This window comes from Lathyrus oleraceus, chromosome 4 (genome assembly GCF_024323335.1).
Source record: "Lathyrus oleraceus cultivar Zhongwan6 chromosome 4, CAAS_Psat_ZW6_1.0, whole genome shotgun sequence".
NCBI classification, from domain to species: domain Eukaryota; kingdom Viridiplantae; phylum Streptophyta; class Magnoliopsida; order Fabales; family Fabaceae; genus Lathyrus; species Lathyrus oleraceus.
The window spans coordinates 111,124,679-111,143,080 of NC_066582.1; positions in this window are offsets into that span (position 1 = coordinate 111,124,679).

Below are 18,402 nucleotides of genomic sequence, written 5' to 3' on the forward strand. Positions count from 1 at the left end.
ATTTTGCTTTTTATCGCAATGTCGCGGATAGCAAGAGTCGCCACCGACTTTTCTTTTATCCAATAAGGAAAGGTGGAAAAGAACAGGAAAGACCTCAATAGATTTTGGGTTCGGGAGGTACATTATACAAAGGGAAGGTGTTAGCACCCTTTGTATCCATGGTTATCCATGGGCTCTTAATTGCTGGATCACTTATATTTTTGTCTGAAAAGTGTTGGTGAATTGCTTAAAAAATGTTTGAAAGAGAGTTTAACTTTGTAATGATTCTCGTATGAATGTATACAAAGTGTTTATCTCGTTTGATTTTGAAAGCGGTTTAGAAAAGGTATAACTTGGTAATGATTCTAGTGTGAATGTATACCAAGTGTGACGTGTGAAAAATGTTTTAGGTTGTGAGTCAGCAATTAAGAGTTATACCTATCCGAGGTCTTTGTGGGCATTTCCTATCCTGAGGAGGGTAAAACTGTCCTTACTATTGAGAAGTAAGTAATTTTATCCTTTGGATATAAAGGGACATCGTAGGGTCATCGCTTGGTCATTGAAGGCAACATTTGTAAGGATACCTTAGCATTCAGAGGGACGATCATCATTTAACCGTAGGCTACACCGAAGGGTCATCGAGGGGCAAAATCATTCGAGGGCAACATCCGAGGGACTATGATTTATGTTATGATGATTTAATCGAAGGGTCTTTGCTAAGTGTATCCCCACGTTCGCGGGACATGACCGTAATACCGTAATACCGTAAGGCAACAAAGAGAGGTCCAAGGTCACATATTCAAAGGCCATGTTTTACAATTAAGTATTTAAGATGAATTTCCACATTAAAATTAATTAGGCAATTAGGATGAATCTCCCCATTAAAATTAATTAGTTCGGAATCCATCTCCATAAGGGTATCCCTCAAATAAAGTGGAATACCTAGCAAGCCACCTTCTTCGGGAGTATGTGAGCCCTTACAAAATTCCGCAAATAGGTCAGAATACCAAATGGGGTGCAATCAAGAGTTGCACCAAAGCAGTAATAGTATCAGGTAAACAAAGCATGGTTATAATAAAACAGGTCAGATGGGCAAAGATCAAAACAGAGCGAAAAACAGCGGCATCCATTACAACAATTCAAGGTATCCAGGCATACTTAAGTCCACATGCAAAACCTCAAATATATTTATGAATTCAATTATGGTATCACATGTGAATTCGGAACATAAAGCGGCGATAGTAACGCAAACCTGTTTGCAATTGAATTGCAACCTTGAATTGGCCGATCGGATCGAATTGAGCGGTGCCGCCGGCTTTTCCTTCAGGGTTTCCTTTAGGGTTACTCGGAATAAGTTAAATAGTAGTCCTGAACACTCCACCACAAGCCGGTAGGATTTGTTCTTGGATTCTTCAACTAAACAACAAATTAAAACGAAGGAAATAAACTAGATCCTAACGTAAGGTTAGATCCGGTAAAAAGGTACACAATAGTTTCCGTTGTAGAAACTATTGTGCGAAAAGAATTAACTAAATGCTAAAAAGGAAATAGGAAATTGCAAGGGAAATAGTGTAGAACTCGTAGGAAAAACAATGCCTAAGCTGCTGGAAAAGAAAATATGCAAAAGCGAAAACGGCAAAGGAAAAAATGTGGAAAAGCTTCCGGGGCCCTTTTGGTTTTGCAAGTAGCTATTTATATATGCTTCAGTAACCGCTTCCGCTGCCAAAAAGGTCTTCAACGTGCATAAAAGCATGGCGTGGATATAGGGCTCAACACTCCCTCAACGCTCAACGTCTCTGAGGCGTTCCTTGCGCCAAAAATGTAGGGGAATGGTGTGACGTTCGTCACACCATGTGTGACGTCCGTCATAGGGGTGTGCAAGGCGTGACGCTCGTCACAGCCTCTGTGACGCTCGTCACAGGTGCAACACCTGTGTTCTTGTACTTTGGGCTGGGCTTTGCTATTTGGTTCGTTTTCTCTCCTTTTTGCACCTCTTTTCCTCCATTTTTACTTGTGCTTCCAAATAAGCCACCTGAGACAAATAGGAAGAAAATACCGCGTAATATCTAACAACATAAAGTGAACTGAAATAAATAATGATAAAATTTAATTGAATTAAGTCCTAAAATATGATATAATTTCATGTTATCACTAGGCGAGCGTGTAGCGAACAGGCCAGTTTGGGTCATTCGTTAGCTGGGCCTTCGTTCCTTTAAGATCAGTGTCATAAAAAATGAGTCGGAGTGCCCTGAAAAATGTCTTGAAATATTAATGGGCAAATTTTGGGGTATGACAGCTGCCCCTAATCAATATTCTTGAACCGAGAGAGTAGAATGGTATGTGCACCATTCGTGGTCTGGAGGTGGAAGATTATTGAACACTAGAATGCCCCGAAAATTTGCGCTTGTCAATTAGTCTTGATGGAGATGGGCTTAAATATGCCATCTAGGAAGTTTGATGATGAGAGCTTCAGAGTACGTCGTACGTTAGAAGATATCTGAAGTCATGGGTGTCACTGGGTCATACGCTAGACCGTATAGTGGGTCATTCATTAGGCCGTCGACTTCCCTGGGGATTTAGAATGGGTCATACACCGCTGGGGATAAAGGATCAGAATGGATCGTACGCTAGATCGTATCTGAGTTGCGGAACGAGCCGTCCGTTAGGCTGTATCGTTACTGGGGGTGAAGGATCAGAATGGATCGTATGCTAGATCGTATCTGAGTTGTAGACTGAGCCGTTCGTTAGGCTGTACCTGATGATGAAGGGGGGGGGGGGTAGTCATACACCAGACTACACTTCAGAATGTACCGTACGCTAGGTAGCATTTGAGGGGATGAACATCCAAGCGGGTCGTAAGCTAGACCGTCTCTGAGTAGCAGGACGAGCCGTCCGTTAGGCTGCATCTGATAATAAAGGGGTAGTCATACGCCAGACTACACTTCAGAATGTACCGTACGCTAGGTAGCATCTGAGGCCTTGAAGGTCCAAATGGGTCGTATGCTAGACCGTATTGGAGTTGTTGAAGGTCGGAATGGATCGTACGTTAGATCGCATCTAAGTTGAAAGAGTCATATGTTGAGCTGAATCAGAATGAACCGTATGCTAGGCTATATCTGATAGTATTTGTATATGTTGTATTTGCAATAAATGTCTGGGATGGGCTTATAGATGCCATCGTTAGGAGGATGTCAGAATGAATGTTGACATGGAGTATATCTGAAAGATGTAGTTGAATCCTGAACGTAATGGACCTTTGTTTTGACTGTATCAGGGGAATAATTAACCTGAAAAATAAAGTTAGCTTCATGCCATGTCATGATGCATGAGATGTTTTATGCTTCTGAAAATAACTGCGAACGATGTATGCATGCGTATGCTGTGAAATGATGTAATGAATGAATTATGCATCTGAAAAGTCCTTCCAGAGGACTCTACTGGGGAAAATAAATCTCAATCTTCTGGTTGGGAGATACTGGTATCGATGACCCTTTCTTAGCCGGGGATGCTTGATTTTTGTCTGATGGTAAAAATGTTCAACAGAAGCCTGGCTGGGGGTGGAAGAGATGACCCATTTGTCTAGTAATGCCACTCTCTTCTGGGAATGACTGGCTTTGCTGGGGGATAGGATTAGCAATGGATTCATTGGAAAGCATGATTAGACCTTCTCCTCGATCCTGAAGTCTAGTAGTAATCGCTATTTCTATTTTATGCACGCATTTTTGGTAAACATCGATCATATCCAAATGCATATATTAATTCGAATTAAATCAATGGATGCTTATGCAAACAAAACAGAGAAAGTAAAACAAAAGCATTTTTTTTGAAACTAAAATTATATTGATTTCGAAAGAGGGCCCATAAACAGGCAATTTGTGTACAAGGAGACAACAATCCTAGTAAGAGGAAATTGTCAAGAAAATAAAGAGAAAGCTATGCAGACAAAGTCCTATTGACTTTAATTCCACTACTGCCATTATGTCTTCAAGCCTCTCATCTCCTGCTGTCGGATAAAAGTGATTAGCTTGTTCAGTCCTTTGAACTTGGATGAAGCTGTCTGAGAACGGGACGTAGTCATACGCTTTAATCCCTAATTTTTGCCTGGACCGCCTTTTCAGGTTTTCAATCCACCAGGATACCCCTTTTTGCCCAAGCCGCCTTTTCAGGTTTTTGACTTGCCGGGTGCACATTTTTTATGTTTATCCCTAATTTTTGCCCGAACCCTTTTGGTTCGCCAGGATGCCCTTACTTTTGCCTAGATACGTCGACCTAGCGGGTCTCTTTTATGCGTAGTATTTTTTAACTATGTCTGCGTTCACGGGATGCGGGAAGTCTTCGCCGTCCATTGTAGCTAGTATCATGGCTCCACCAGAGAATACCTTCTTAACTACAAACGGCCCTTCGTACGTGGGAGTCCATTTGCATCTGGGATCACCTTGTGGTAGAGTGATGCGCTTTATCACCAAGTCGCCAATTTGATACACCTGTCTCTTGACTCTTTTGTTAAATGCCTGGGTCATGCGCTTCTGATATATCTGTCCATGACACACAGCCGCAAGTCTCTTCTCATCGATCAAGTTTATCTGGTCGAGTCGAGTCTGAATCCATTCATCTTCATCTAAGCCCGCCTCTTTTATGATTCTTAGAGAGGGAATCTGGACTTCCACTGGTAAAACGGCTTCCATCCCGTAGACTAAAGAGAAAGGAGTTGCTCCTGTCGAAGTGCGTATTGAAGTGCGATAACCGTGAAGAGCAAACGGTAACATCTCATGCCAGTCTTTGTACGTCACCGTCATCTTTTGTATGATCTTCTTGATATTCTTATTAGCAGCTTCTACATCACCATTCATCTTTGGTCGGTACGGAGAAGAGTTATGGTGCTTTACGTTGAACTGCGTGCAGAGTTCAGTAATCATCTTGTTGTTCAAATTAGTACCATTGTCGGTGATAATCCTTTCAGGGATACCATACCGACAAATAAGACTATTCTTGATGAACCGTGCCACCACATTCTTGGTGACAGAAGCAAATGAGGCGGCCTCTACCCACTTTGTAAAGTAATCAATAGCGACAAGGATGAAGCGATGCCCGTTAGAAGCAGTAGGTTTAATCTCTCCAATCATGTCAATGCCCCACATTGCAAAGGGCCAAGGTGCGGTCAACACGTTCAATGGAGCAGGAGGTGCATGTACTTTATCCGCATATATCTGGCACTTGTGACAGGTTCTGGAGTGATGGTGGCAATCAGCTTCCATGGTAGACCAATAATACCCTGATCTCAGAATCTTCTTGGCCATCGTATGTCCACTAGAATGAGTCCCAAAAATACCGTCGTGCATATCTCCCATAATCTTTTCTGCTTCCTTTTATCCACACAGCGAAGCAAAGTCGAATCGTGGTTACGTTTGTACAATACTCCATTACTCAAAAAGAATTTAGCAGAGAACTTCCTCAGGAATTTTCTATCATTGATAGATGCCCCCTCAGGGTACTCCTGAGTTTCTAAATATCTTTTTACTTCGTGGAACCAAGGTTTCTCTTCCACTTCATCAGTATTAAGCTCATAACAATGTGCAGGTTCATCCAATCGCTCAATGGTGATCATGGGAGCTTCATTGTCCCATCTGACTCTGAACATAGATGACATGGTAGCCAATGCGTCTGCCAACTGATTCTCTTCTCGTGGGATATGTTCGAATGTAATCTCTCCAAAGTATGGGATTAGTGACAACACCTTCTCTCGATAAGGGATGAGATTCGGATGTTTAGTGTCCCATTCTCCTTTGATCTGACTGATTACTAATGCTGAGTCTCCGTACACACTCAAAAACTTGACCCGCCGGTCTATAGCAGCCTTGAGTCCCAAAATACATGCTTCATACTCAGCCATATTATTGGTACAATGAAAACATAGTCTAGCAGTGAAAGGCGTATGGTAACCCTCGGGAGAAATGATTACCACACCAACACCATTGCCCAATGCATTAGAAGACCCATCGAAAACCATAGTCCATCGGGATCCTAGTTCGGGTCCTTCATCCGGTCCAGGTTCTTCATAATCAGTAACAAGCATGACATCCTCATCTGGGAACTCAAAATTCATAGATTGGTAATCATCCACTGCTTGATGAGCCAAATGATCGGCTAGCACGCTTCCTTTGATTGCTTTCTGGGTAGTATACTGGATGTCGTACTCTGTTAGAATCATCTGCCATCTTGCTATTCTTCCGGAGAGAGCGGGTTTCTCAAATATGTATTTGATAGGATCCATCTTAGAAATCAATAAAGTGGTGTGATTCAACATATACTGTCTCAGTCGGCGAGCAGCCCAGGCCAAAGCACAACAAGTTTTCTCGAGCAGTGAGTATCTTGTTTCACAGTCGGTAAACTTTTTGCTAAGGTAGTATATGGCATGCTCTTTTCGACCGGACTCGTCATGTTGTCCCAACACGCACCCCATTGAATTTTCTAACACGGTTAAATACAGGATTAGAGGTCTTCCTTCAACTGGTGGCATCAGAATTGGAGGTTCTTGAAGATACTTCTTGATTTTGTCAAAAGCTTCTTGACATTCCTCATTCCATATCATCCCTTGATTTTTTCTCAGTAACTTGAAGAGGGGTTTGCAGGTGGCGGTCAAATGGGAGATAAATCGGGCAATGTAATTCAAGCGTCCCAAGAAACCTCTGACTTCTTTATCTGTACTGGGAACTGGCATTTCTTGAATAGCTCTCACCTTGGCCGGGTCAACCTCAATCCCTTTACCACTGACAATAAAGCCCAGGAGTTTGCCGGACCTTACCCCAAAGGTACATTTGTTCGGGTTCAACCTCAACTTGTATTTCTTCAACCTCTCGAACAGTTTGTATAAATGATCGATATGTTCCTCCTCAGTATGAGATCTGGCTATCATGTCATCCACATATACTTCTATTTCATGATGGATCATATCATGGAACAAAACCACCATAGCACGCTGGTACGTTGCCCCTGCATTCTTTAAACCAAATGGCATTACTTTATAACAGAACGTGCCCCATTGCGTCACAAACGTAGTTTTCTCCATGTCCTCAGGCGCCATCTTAATCTGGTTGTAACCTGAGAACCCATCCATGAATGAGAACACCTTGTGTTGAGCGGTATTATCTACCAGAACATCAATGTGCGGAAGTGGAAAGTCATCCTTGGGGCTCGCTTTATTCAGGTCTCGGTAATCTACACACATTCGCACCTTACCATCCTTCTTTGGCACTGGTACCACATTAGCAACCCATTGAGGATAAGAAGTAACAGCCAGAAAACCTGCATCAAATTGTTTCATCACCTCGGCTTTGATTTTCTCAGACATTTCAGGACGCATGCGACGAACCTTTTGCTTAACAGGACGACATTCTTCCCTCGTTGGCAGTCGATGCACTACTATATCGGTATCCAGTCCTGGCATGTCTTCATAAGACCAAGCAAAAATCTCTACATAGTCATGCAACATCTGAATCAACCTTCTCTTGACACTGTTTTCCAAGCCTGCTCCTATTTTGACTTCTTTCTTGTTTACTTCAGTACCCAGATTTACAGTCTCAACTGACTCCTTGTGTGGCTGTATAGTCCTTTCCTCCTGCAGTAACAGTCTGGCAAGTTCTCCAGGTACTTCACAATCTTCCTCACTTCCATCCTCGGCTTGGTAGATCGGATTTTCAAAGTCATAATGAACAGTAGTAGAACTATTGTCAACAGGATCCAGAGTGGGTATGGATCTGCAATTCGTTACGTGAGTGTGTGTAAGAAAACATAGCTCGTTTGGAAGATGACAGAAAAGATAAAGAGCGCAATATTTGAATGCAAAAAGTCCATTGATTTATTGAATACGAATATGCTCATGAAGATGACAAAACCCTTAACAAATTAGCTATTGTGCCCCGGGCATAGACACAACGCTTGGAGAAGTTCAATTGTAAAAAAAATTTGCAACACTAAAATAAATAACAATTACTCCTGACTAAAGGAAATCGGGATAGTGTCTTCAGCCTTCCAATTATTGAGTCCGTCACCAATTGTTGGGAAAATCCAGCTATCCAGGTCGCAATCGCTGTCAGCATCTTCTACAGCATTAATTTGACTCTTGTCAGAGCTGAACCCCAGGCCAAATTTGTCAGACTTGTACGGTACGTTGATCAATTGACCCCAGCCAGTACGACCACCATCTTCAACCACGGCTTGAGCGTCCTTCAGAGAAATCATAGCAGGAGGAGCACGAATAACCTTGGGTACACAGGGAGTTGGCTTAAGGACAGGATCGGTCGGAGGAACTACTTCAAATGACTGAGTCGGAGTCTCAAAGAATTCACCATCCATCTCGACGTATCTGAAGGTATGCACACTACTGACAATATACTCTTCTTCCCCACACACAGTGACAATCTTGCCCTCCGTTGGATACCTTAGCTTTTGATGGAGAGATGAAGCTACAGCACCTGCCCCATGAAGCCAAGGACGTCCCAGCAAGCAGGAATAGGCAGGACGAATGTTCATTACGTGGAAGGTAGTGTTGAAGACTTGAGGTCCTATCCTGATAGGAAGGACTACTTCGCCATGGACAACACTCTTCGCACCATCGTAAGCACGTACCACAATGTCACTAGGTTTCAGTTCAATGCTTTTACAATCCAGCTTATCCAGCACAGCTGTCGGCAGCACATTCAAGGAAGAGCCATTATCGATCAACACATGAGACAAAGTGATTCCCCTACACTCAATGGAGATATGCAGGGCTTTATTGTGATTCTTTCCTGCTGGTGTCAGATCAGCGTCGGAAAAGCCTAGGCCATTGTCAACAGCCAAGTGAGCAACATAATGTTCGAACTGATCGACAGATGTCTCCTGAGGTACATGAGCGGTCTTCAAGAATTTTATCAATGCATTGGCATGAGGTTCAGAAGATAATAGCAAGGATAACATCGAGATCTTAGACGGGGTATGCCCCAACTGTTCTACAACATCAAATCACTCTTGCGAATGATTTTCAGCACTTCTTCCATTTCTTGTTTGGCAATATCTTCGGGAGTAACTTCGACCGGTGCCTCTGACTGAGGAGGATCGACTGGTTCCTTTCCTCGAGTTTCAAGGACCGGAGGCGAGATTTCCGGAGAGAAGATCCTTCCACTTCGAGTAATTTTACTAGTCCCAACGATGCCATTAGGATTAGTATAATTGTCAATTTGCTTTACGCCATGGACGAAAACATCACCGCCATAATTCCACGGAATAGCTTTGCTTGAGGAATACGGGATCGGGCCAGGTGTAGTAATGATTAGGGGAGCTACCCTGGGCTTGGCAATAATCTTCACAGGCGCTTTAGTAGCGGTAATCTTCACTGGAACTTTGGATCTAACAATCACAGATATTTCTTCAATGGGATTTTCCGCCTTAGGAATCCTTTCGAAGAGAACTGTACGATCGTCCATCAGCCGTTGAATACCATTCTTCAATTTCAAACAGTCCTTGGGCCGGAGTATGCAGAGATTGCAATCTTCAGCACAACCTGGAAATAAACCAGCTTGCAACAAATTCCTCTTTATGATCTGGAGAGGAGATGTTAAGTCAGCCACATTAGAAATGTGAGAATCGTCATCCACGACATTAACCGTCTTGTCATGATTAGGCATAGGAGCAGTGATGACATTAGGAGTCTCCGGAGGCTCAAACTCAATTTCTCCAGCTTCGATCATATCCTGAATCTTATTCTTCAATGACCAGCAATCGTTTGTATCATGCCCGGGGCTATCGGAGTGATATGCACACCTGGCATTAGGGTTATAACGAGAAGAGGTAGTGTTGGGATTCGTAGGAGGATCTCTGAGGGTGATCAAATTTGCCTTTAGCATTCCCTGCAGTGCCTGTGCCAAGGTCATATTGATCCTGGTAAACTGCCTTCTTGGCCTGTCTTGTTTGGGCTGGAAGTTTTGAGATGGTGGTGCTGTAATCGTAACTGCTCCAATGTCGTGGTCACGGTTTTTCTTGTTACGACCCTTTTGACCGTACACATCATTTGATTCGTTCCTCCCCTGATAGGACCTTTTGGTGCTTGCAGAGGTAACCGCCTGTATCTTTCCACTTCGGACGCCGCTTTCAACACGTTCACCTGTTAATATAAGTTCAGTGAAACCTGATGAAGAACTTCCCAGTAGATGGCTGTAGAATGGGCCGGTCAGTGTGCCCATGAACATGTCCACCAATTCTCTGTCAGTCATAGGGGGTTTGACTCTGCCAGCCAAATCTCTCCACTTTTGAGCATATTCTTTAAAGCTTTCTTTAGATCCCATAGTCATATTCTGCAACTGTAGCCGGGTAGGTGCTAGTTCAGAGTTATACTGGTACTGTTTATAGAAAGCTGTTGCTAAATCAGTCCAGGTGCGGATGTCAGAGCTCTCGAGCTGATAATACCATTCCAACTGTGTGCCAGACAGGCTCTCTTGGAAGAAATGGATCCATAGCTTCCTGTCAGTGGTATGCGGCTGAATCTTTCTCACATAAGCTCTCAGATGCATCTGAGGACAGGACGCACCATCGTACTTAGTGAAAGTGGGGATTTTGAATTTGTGAGGAATGGTCACATCGGAGACCAGACCCAAACTTTCGAAATCCAGACCGGGCGCCTTCTGACCCTCCATAGCTAGCATACGTTCTTCCAGCAACTTGTACTTATCATCTCTTGGAGAGTACTGTTCATTTTCATAATCTTCATAGTCATCCTCAGGGTTGGAGAAATCAGCATTCTCTTCCTCTGAATCATTCTCCGCCCCCTCTTCTGGACCATTCGGGATTCCAAACTTGACTCCTGTGGCCTGTCCTTTACGCCTTCTTCCCGGGTTAATGAAACTCACAGCTTTCTTGTCTTTCTTCTTTTCGAGCAAAAGAGCCTTCAGTTCCTCCTGCCCCTTGGATAAGCTTAGCACCATCTCCTTGAATTGAGCATTCTGAGTCTGGAGATCTTTGACAGTTTGTTCAAGATCCATTTTTCTGTTTGCAATGAAGACCGTGAGAACATTGAACTTGTAGAATACCTGTTATGCAGTGTTATGTTATGTTATGCAATGCATGAAATGTTTTCAAGGACTTTTGGAATTTAACTTTGCGTAAATCACCAACAAGAGAAATGTTTATTGCTAATTTCTTTGATCAATGTTCATTACAAAAGGAATAATAATAAAAATACAATGAAAGCTCAAGTCTCCCAGGGGCGGCTTCTTTTTGTGCGAAGATACGCATTGAGTCTTCGTTCCTCATTAAGCTGACTGGTAAGTTCTAACACTTTCTTCCTTTCTGCGACGAACTGAGTCTCGAAAGTATCCCTTTCTTCTCTCAACTGGATCCAGGATCTCTTTAGTTCCTCAACATTGGTAGGCATATCTGGATAAGGAATGATCTGAGGAGCACCTCCTTCAGCTTCAGGTTCGACAATCTGAGGTCCGATTGCAAGATATGGCATGACAAGTTCACGAGCTCTGGCGCGTACCCATCTGAGATAAGGTTCCATAGGAATAGAATTTTTCTGTCCTAACGTACCTCTCTTCACCATGCCCCAAGCTCGTACAAATCTTTGACGGAGGCCTTGGGAATCGTTGTCATAGTCGAACACAATGCCTTCGAGGATCATTTCATGTGGACCATCTCTTCGAGCACAACCAAACTGTCGCAGAGCTAAAGCAGGATTATAAGTAATACCTCCTCTTATTCCTAGGAGTGGTACATTAGGGAACTCGCCACAACGGTCAATGATGGTAACATTTTCCTTGAACTGAGGACACCAACAGATGTCTGGGTGGGAGAGCGACATTATCCTTTGAGACCATTTCAAATTCTGCTCGTTCTTCAAGACCGATTGAGGAAGGTGCGAAATAAACCACCTAGACAACAAAGGTATACAGCACATGAGAGTCCCTTGCTTCTTCATGGTACGAGTGTGGAGGGAATGCAAAATGTCTCCCAGCAAGGTAGGTACAGGGTTATGAGTGAGAAATATCTTAATAGCATTCATGTCTATGAACTGGTCTGGGTTAGGAAATAACACCAAACCTTAGATTAGCAATGCTAGAACATCTTCGAAAGCATGGACATTCATATCCTTTAAGAATTCTCGAGCCTTATTTATCAGAAACTTGGCAAGTAAACCCTTAACTCCACTTCTTGTTACGCAATTGGTTTCAATATCGGACTTTGTCATGTGTAAAGCCGCGGCCACTTCTTCAGGCTTCAGAATCTTTTCTAAACCACTGAAAGGTATTTGATCAAGGATAGGTATCCCAAGCAGTCTGGAGAATTCTTCCAGTGTAGGTACCAACTGATAATCTGGGAATGTGAAGCAATGATGTTTAGGATCGAAGAGCTGGAATAAAACTCTCATCATATCTTCTTTGAAACCAGTGGTAACCAAATTGAGGAGAGAACCGTGTTTCTTGATGAACTGGGCATGATCGGAAAGTTCTGACACTAAGTTCTTGAGTTGAGGAGAGATTGCTACAAGATTAATCCGGATGGTCTTCCTGGGAGCCATAGCCTTACAAACAGAGCAAAGTTAAATCCCTAAGTCCTTGAAATGGTTAGTACAATGTTATGATGTCATGATGTTATGATGTTATGAGGTTAAATAAATAACAAACACAAGCAAGTCACACAACCATCATTCCTAGGTTTTAAGGCTTGCATGAGTTCCATAGGTAAGTACCCTCCCCACTGAAGTTTAGTTGGTTCAACCTGTCCTAGAATAGTAACCGGGTTCTAAAAGGATCTCCAATCATTGACCTTCCTTCAAGTCCACTTCAGTGCAACACCAAGTGGTTGACCGAAGCTTCCCTAAAGTCCAATCTCAAAGAGTGTAGTATCGAGTCTCAACCAACCCCAGTCGGAACCGAAGTCAGTTATCTCACTACTTTCTAATGGCCAGGATGAGTCAATTAGGGTTCTAAAGGTCTGGTTAATGCTTTAATGACACCACGCGGAAGCCAAATTTTTCCTCAAGTGAACATGAGGAACATCAGGACATCCAAAGTGTCACATTAACCGTAGCCATCATTTTAACCATTCCAGTATACGCCGGATAGTCGCGATGATCTATTGCTACTTACCTAAGGTACACTAGATCCGGGTGTAGGATCTTTCACTCAAAAATACCCAAGCAATCCCTTAAAAGTAAATCAGACAATTTGGAATAAGTGATCTTGTTTTTAAGGTAACCTCTCTTTTTAAAGTGTCCTCAGCAGAGTCGCCAGTTCTGTCATTTGGTGAACTGACTTGGGGTATTTTGCTTTTTATCGCAATGTCGCGGATAGCAAGAGTCGCCACCGACTTTTCTTTTATCCAATAAGGAAAGGTGGAAAAGAACAGGAAAGACCTCAATAGATTTTGGGTTCGGGAGGTACATTATACAAAGGGAAGGTGTTAGCACCCTTTGTATCCATGGTTATCCATGGGCTCTTAATTGCTGGATCACTTATATTTTTGTCTGAAAAGTGTTGGTGAATTGCTTAAAAAATGTTTGAAAGAGAGTTTAACTTTGTAATGATTCTCGTATGAATGTATACAAAGTGTTTATCTCGTTTGATTTTGAAAGCGGTTTAGAAAAGGTATAACTTGGTAATGATTCTAGTGTGAATGTATACCAAGTGTGACGTGTGAAAAATGTTTTAGGTTGTGAGTCAGCAATTAAGAGTTATACCTATCCGAGGTCTTTGTGGGCATTTCCTATCCTGAGGAGGGTAAAACTGTCCTTACTATTGAGAAGTAAGTAATTTTATCCTTTGGATATAAAGGGACATCGTAGGGTCATCGCTTGGTCATTGAAGGCAACATTTGTAAGGATACCTTAGCATTCAGAGGGACGATCATCATTTAACCGTAGGCTACACCGAAGGGTCATCGAGGGGCAAAATCATTCGAGGGCAACATCCGAGGGACTATGATTTATGTTATGATGATTTAATCGAAGGGTCTTTGCTAAGTGTATCCCCACGTTCGCGGGACATGACCGTAATACCGTAATACCGTAAGGCAACAAAGAGAGGTCCAAGGTCACATATTCAAAGGCCATGTTTTACAATTAAGTATTTAAGATGAATTTCCACATTAAAATTAATTAGGCAATTAGGATGAATCTCCCCATTAAAATTAATTAGTTCGGAATCCATCTCCATAAGGGTATCCCTCAAATAAAGTGGAATACCTAGCAAGCCACCTTCTTCGGGAGTATGTGAGCCCTTACAAAATTCCGCAAACAGGTCAGAATACCAAATGGGGTGCAATCAAGAGTTGCACCAAAGCAGTAATAGTATCAGGTAAACAAAGCATGGTTATAATAAAACAGGTCAGATGGGCAAAGATCAAAACAGAGCGAAAAACAACGGCATCCATTACAACAATTCAAGGTATCCAGGCATACTTAAGTCCACATGCAAAACCTCAAATATATTTATGAATTCAATTATGGTATCACATGTGAATTCGGAACATAAAGCGGCGATAGTAACGCAAACCTGTTTGCAATTGAATTGCAACCTTGAATTGGCCGATCGGATCGAATTGAGCGGTGCCGCCGACTTTTCCTTCAGGGTTTCCTTTAGGGTTACTCGGAATAAGTTAAATAGTAGTCCTGAACACTCCATCACAAGCCGGTAGGATTTGTTCTTGGATTCTTCAACTAAACAACAAATTAAAACGAAGGAAATAAACTAGATCCTAACGTAAGGTTAGATCCGGTAAAAAGGTACACAATAGTTTCCGTTGTAGAAACTATTGTGCGAAAAGAATTAACTAAATGCTAAAAAGGAAATAGGAAATTGCAAGGGAAATAGTGTAGAACTCGTAGGAAAAACAATGCCTAAGCTGCTGGAAAAGAAAATATGCAAAAGCGAAAACGGCAAAGGAAAAAATATGGAAAAGCTTTCGGGGCCCTTTTGGTTTTGCAAGTAGCTATTTATATATGCTTCAGTAACCGCTTCCGCTGCCAAAAAGGTCTTCAACGTGCATAAAAGCATGGCGTGGATATAGGGCTCAACACTCCCTCAACGCTCAACGTCTCTGAGGCGTTCCTTGCGCCAAAAATGTAGGGGAATGGTGTGACGTTCGTCACACCATGTGTGACGTCCGTCATAGGGGTGTGCAAGGCGTGACGCTCGTCACAGGTGCAACACCTGTGTTCTTGTACTTTGGGCTGGGCTTTGCTATTTGGTTCGTTTTCTCTCCTTTTTGCACCTCTTTTCCTCCATTTTTACTTGTGCTTCCAAATAAGCCACCTGAGACAAATAGGAAGAAAATACCGCGTAATATCTAACAACATAAAGTGAACTGAAATAAATAATGATAAAATTTAATTGAATTAAGTCCTAAAATATGATATAATTTCATGTTATCACTAGGCGAGCGTGTAGCGAACAGGCCAGTTTGGGTCATTCGTGAGCTGGGCCTTCGTTCCTTTAAGATCAGTGTCATAAAAAATGAGTCGGAGTGCCCTGAAAAATGTCTTGAAATATTAATGGGCAAATTTTGGGGTATGACAGCACCGTTTGAAGCTTTGTATGGTAGGAGATGTCGGACACCTTTATGTTGGTATGAGTCCGGTGAGAGTGCTGTGGTTGGACCGGAGATTGTTCAACAGACTACGGAAAAGATTAAGATGATTCAGGAGAAGATGAGAATTGCTCAGAGTCGTCAGAAGAGTTATCATGACAAGAGGAGGAAGTCACTTGAGTTCCAAGAGGGAGATCATGTGTTTCTTCGTGTTACTCCGATAACTGGGGTTGGTCGAGCTTTGAAGTCGAGGAAGTTGACACCTCGATTTATTGGTCCTTATCAGATTTTGGAGAGGATAGGGGAGGTAGCCTATCGTATCGCTTTACCGTCGTCGCTTGCGAATTTGCATGAGGTTTTTCATGTGTCTCAGTTGAGGAGGTACATTCATGATCCGTCGCATGTAGTCCAAATAGATGATGTACAGGTGAGAGATAACCTGACTGTTGAAACATCACCTATGAGGATCGAGGATCGAGAGTTGAAGCAGTTGCGGGGTAAAGAGATTGCCTTGGTGAAGGTAGCTTGGGGAGGACCAGCAGGTGGCAATGTGACTTGGGAACTGGAGAGTCAGATGAAGGAGTCTTATCCGGAGTTGTTCGCTGGAGGTATGTTTTCGAGGACGAAAACTCTTTTAGTGGGGGAGAGTTGTAACACCCCGATAAAAATAAGATAATTATTTAATTTAAGTTAATATTATATTTATTAATTTAATTAAATAATTGGAATTATTGGATTATTATTATTATTATTATTGGAATAATAATTATTGGAAAATATATATAAGTTGGAAATAAGAAAAAGAGTCCATTTGGTAAAGAAAGGGTTTTTACGTGAAAAACAGAGAAGCGGCTGAAAAGTGGAAAGTGGAGAAAGGGCAAAGAGGCAGAACAAGAGGAAGAAGGTTGAAGAAGGAAGAGCTTGAAGCTAAAAGATTCGCCGGATTAACTCAGGTAAGGGGGGTTTATCGTCGTTTAATGGGTATTATGGATTAGCATGTAATGGGTAGTGATAAACCGTTGAATTGACCCTAATTGGGATTGTGAATGCTGAAAATTACGTTGGATAAACTGTGTTAAAAACTGTAATTGAATCGATAGTCGTGTGAGTCGTAATTTGCTGGACGTATAGCTTGTTACGGAATTGGAATCGGAGGTCCGGAAGTCCTCCAACGGCGGAAAATGCGGAGAATTCTGCATTCTGCCTTGTGTTAGCGCAGGAACAGCTTTCTGTCTTGCGTTAACCGGTTAACCCAGGGTGTTAACCGGTTAACACTGTGTTGTATTGTGTAAAATTGCTGTTTTGTCTGCGTTAACCGGTTAACCCAGGGTGTTAACCGGTTAACACTGTTGTGATTGCTGAGATATTGCTGTTCTGTCTGCGTTAACCGGTTAACCCAGGGCGTTAACCGGTTAACACTGTTAAGTTTTGGGCAGGAAGCGTGTTTGTGCTGCGTTAACCGGTTAACCCAGGGCGTTAACCGGTTAACACTGTTGCAGAGTGGAAAATTGGTGTTTTAAATGTTGTGTACTTAATTGATGGTTGGCATATGTTGGCGGATGATGTAATAGGGATTATTTCCTGTTGTTTTGAGTAGTAAGGGTATTAGTAGAGTATGCTAATACTGTGATTAATTATTTGACATGATATGGTGTTTGATACATGTGTTGATGATGTATGATGATATGCATAATGTTGTGAATGTATATATTATGCATGTATTTGTGAATGGACTGTTGTATGGCTTAGAGTGTGAGCATATGTCCATTGTGGATTGTTGTTGATGTTGCATTGCTAGATGATTAGCGTGCATAGCATAGCCCTTGGGGTTGTAGCTAATTCCCATGGTGAGGAATTAGTGAGTGAATCATTGTGGATTCGTTGTTGATGTTTGCATGCTAGGTGATTAGTGTGCATAGCATAGCCTTTGGGGCTGTAGCTAATTCCCATGGTGAGGAATTAGTGAGTGAGTCACTAGATCTCAAATGAGTGGGACTAGTGAGCTTAGTAGCCGTATCTGGATTTGATCGGTGAGCTTGAACTATATGTTCAAGAATAGTCGGTACCGCATGTGTGGAGTCTCATTTCATAATGTATGTATGGCGTATAATATGAATGGATGTATTCCAATATTATACGTGTGGTTGTGTTGACATTGAGTATGAGTATGAATTGTGTAGTATTGAGTATGATAATTGGGTTGATGTGCCGTTACTGAATGTGTGATATGATTAGGGTGATTAATGTGTTAAATTACTTAACATGACATGATATTTTATAATGCTTACTATATCGATTGAGGAACTCACCCTTACAACTATTTTTCAGGTAACGAGCAATGAGTTGAGTAGAAGCTAATGCTTGGAGTCTAGTGTAGTCTCCTTAGTGGGTCATGCTCTGATAGATGTAACATCGGGAGGGAACATTTTAATTGTGTTGTTGATGATTGTTGAACCAGTTTACATGTAGTATGTTGCATGTTTTGAATGATCGATTTGATCTCTATCCGCTGCGTATTATGCAACTGTTTTATTTGATAAATAAATGAGCATGACAAGCTACTTTGATGAATAATGTGAAATATTGTGTGACACCCTTAATTGCATATTTACTCTGATAGATACATATTTGTTATTTTGATTAAATATTTGGGGTATTTTAGAAGGGTGTTACATGATTTCCCAATGATTGATGCGAATCCAACTTCCGATATTCAAGAAGCACTCTTTCCTGTTGTTTTCTAAGTTCCTATCTCTCCAAAATTTAATATATCTCGCAAAATAACAATTGAAAGCTATTTATAGAAAACAAAAAGTTACAGACCGTGCTAAGCCCCAAATTTGACGCTCAACGTCAAATCCAGAA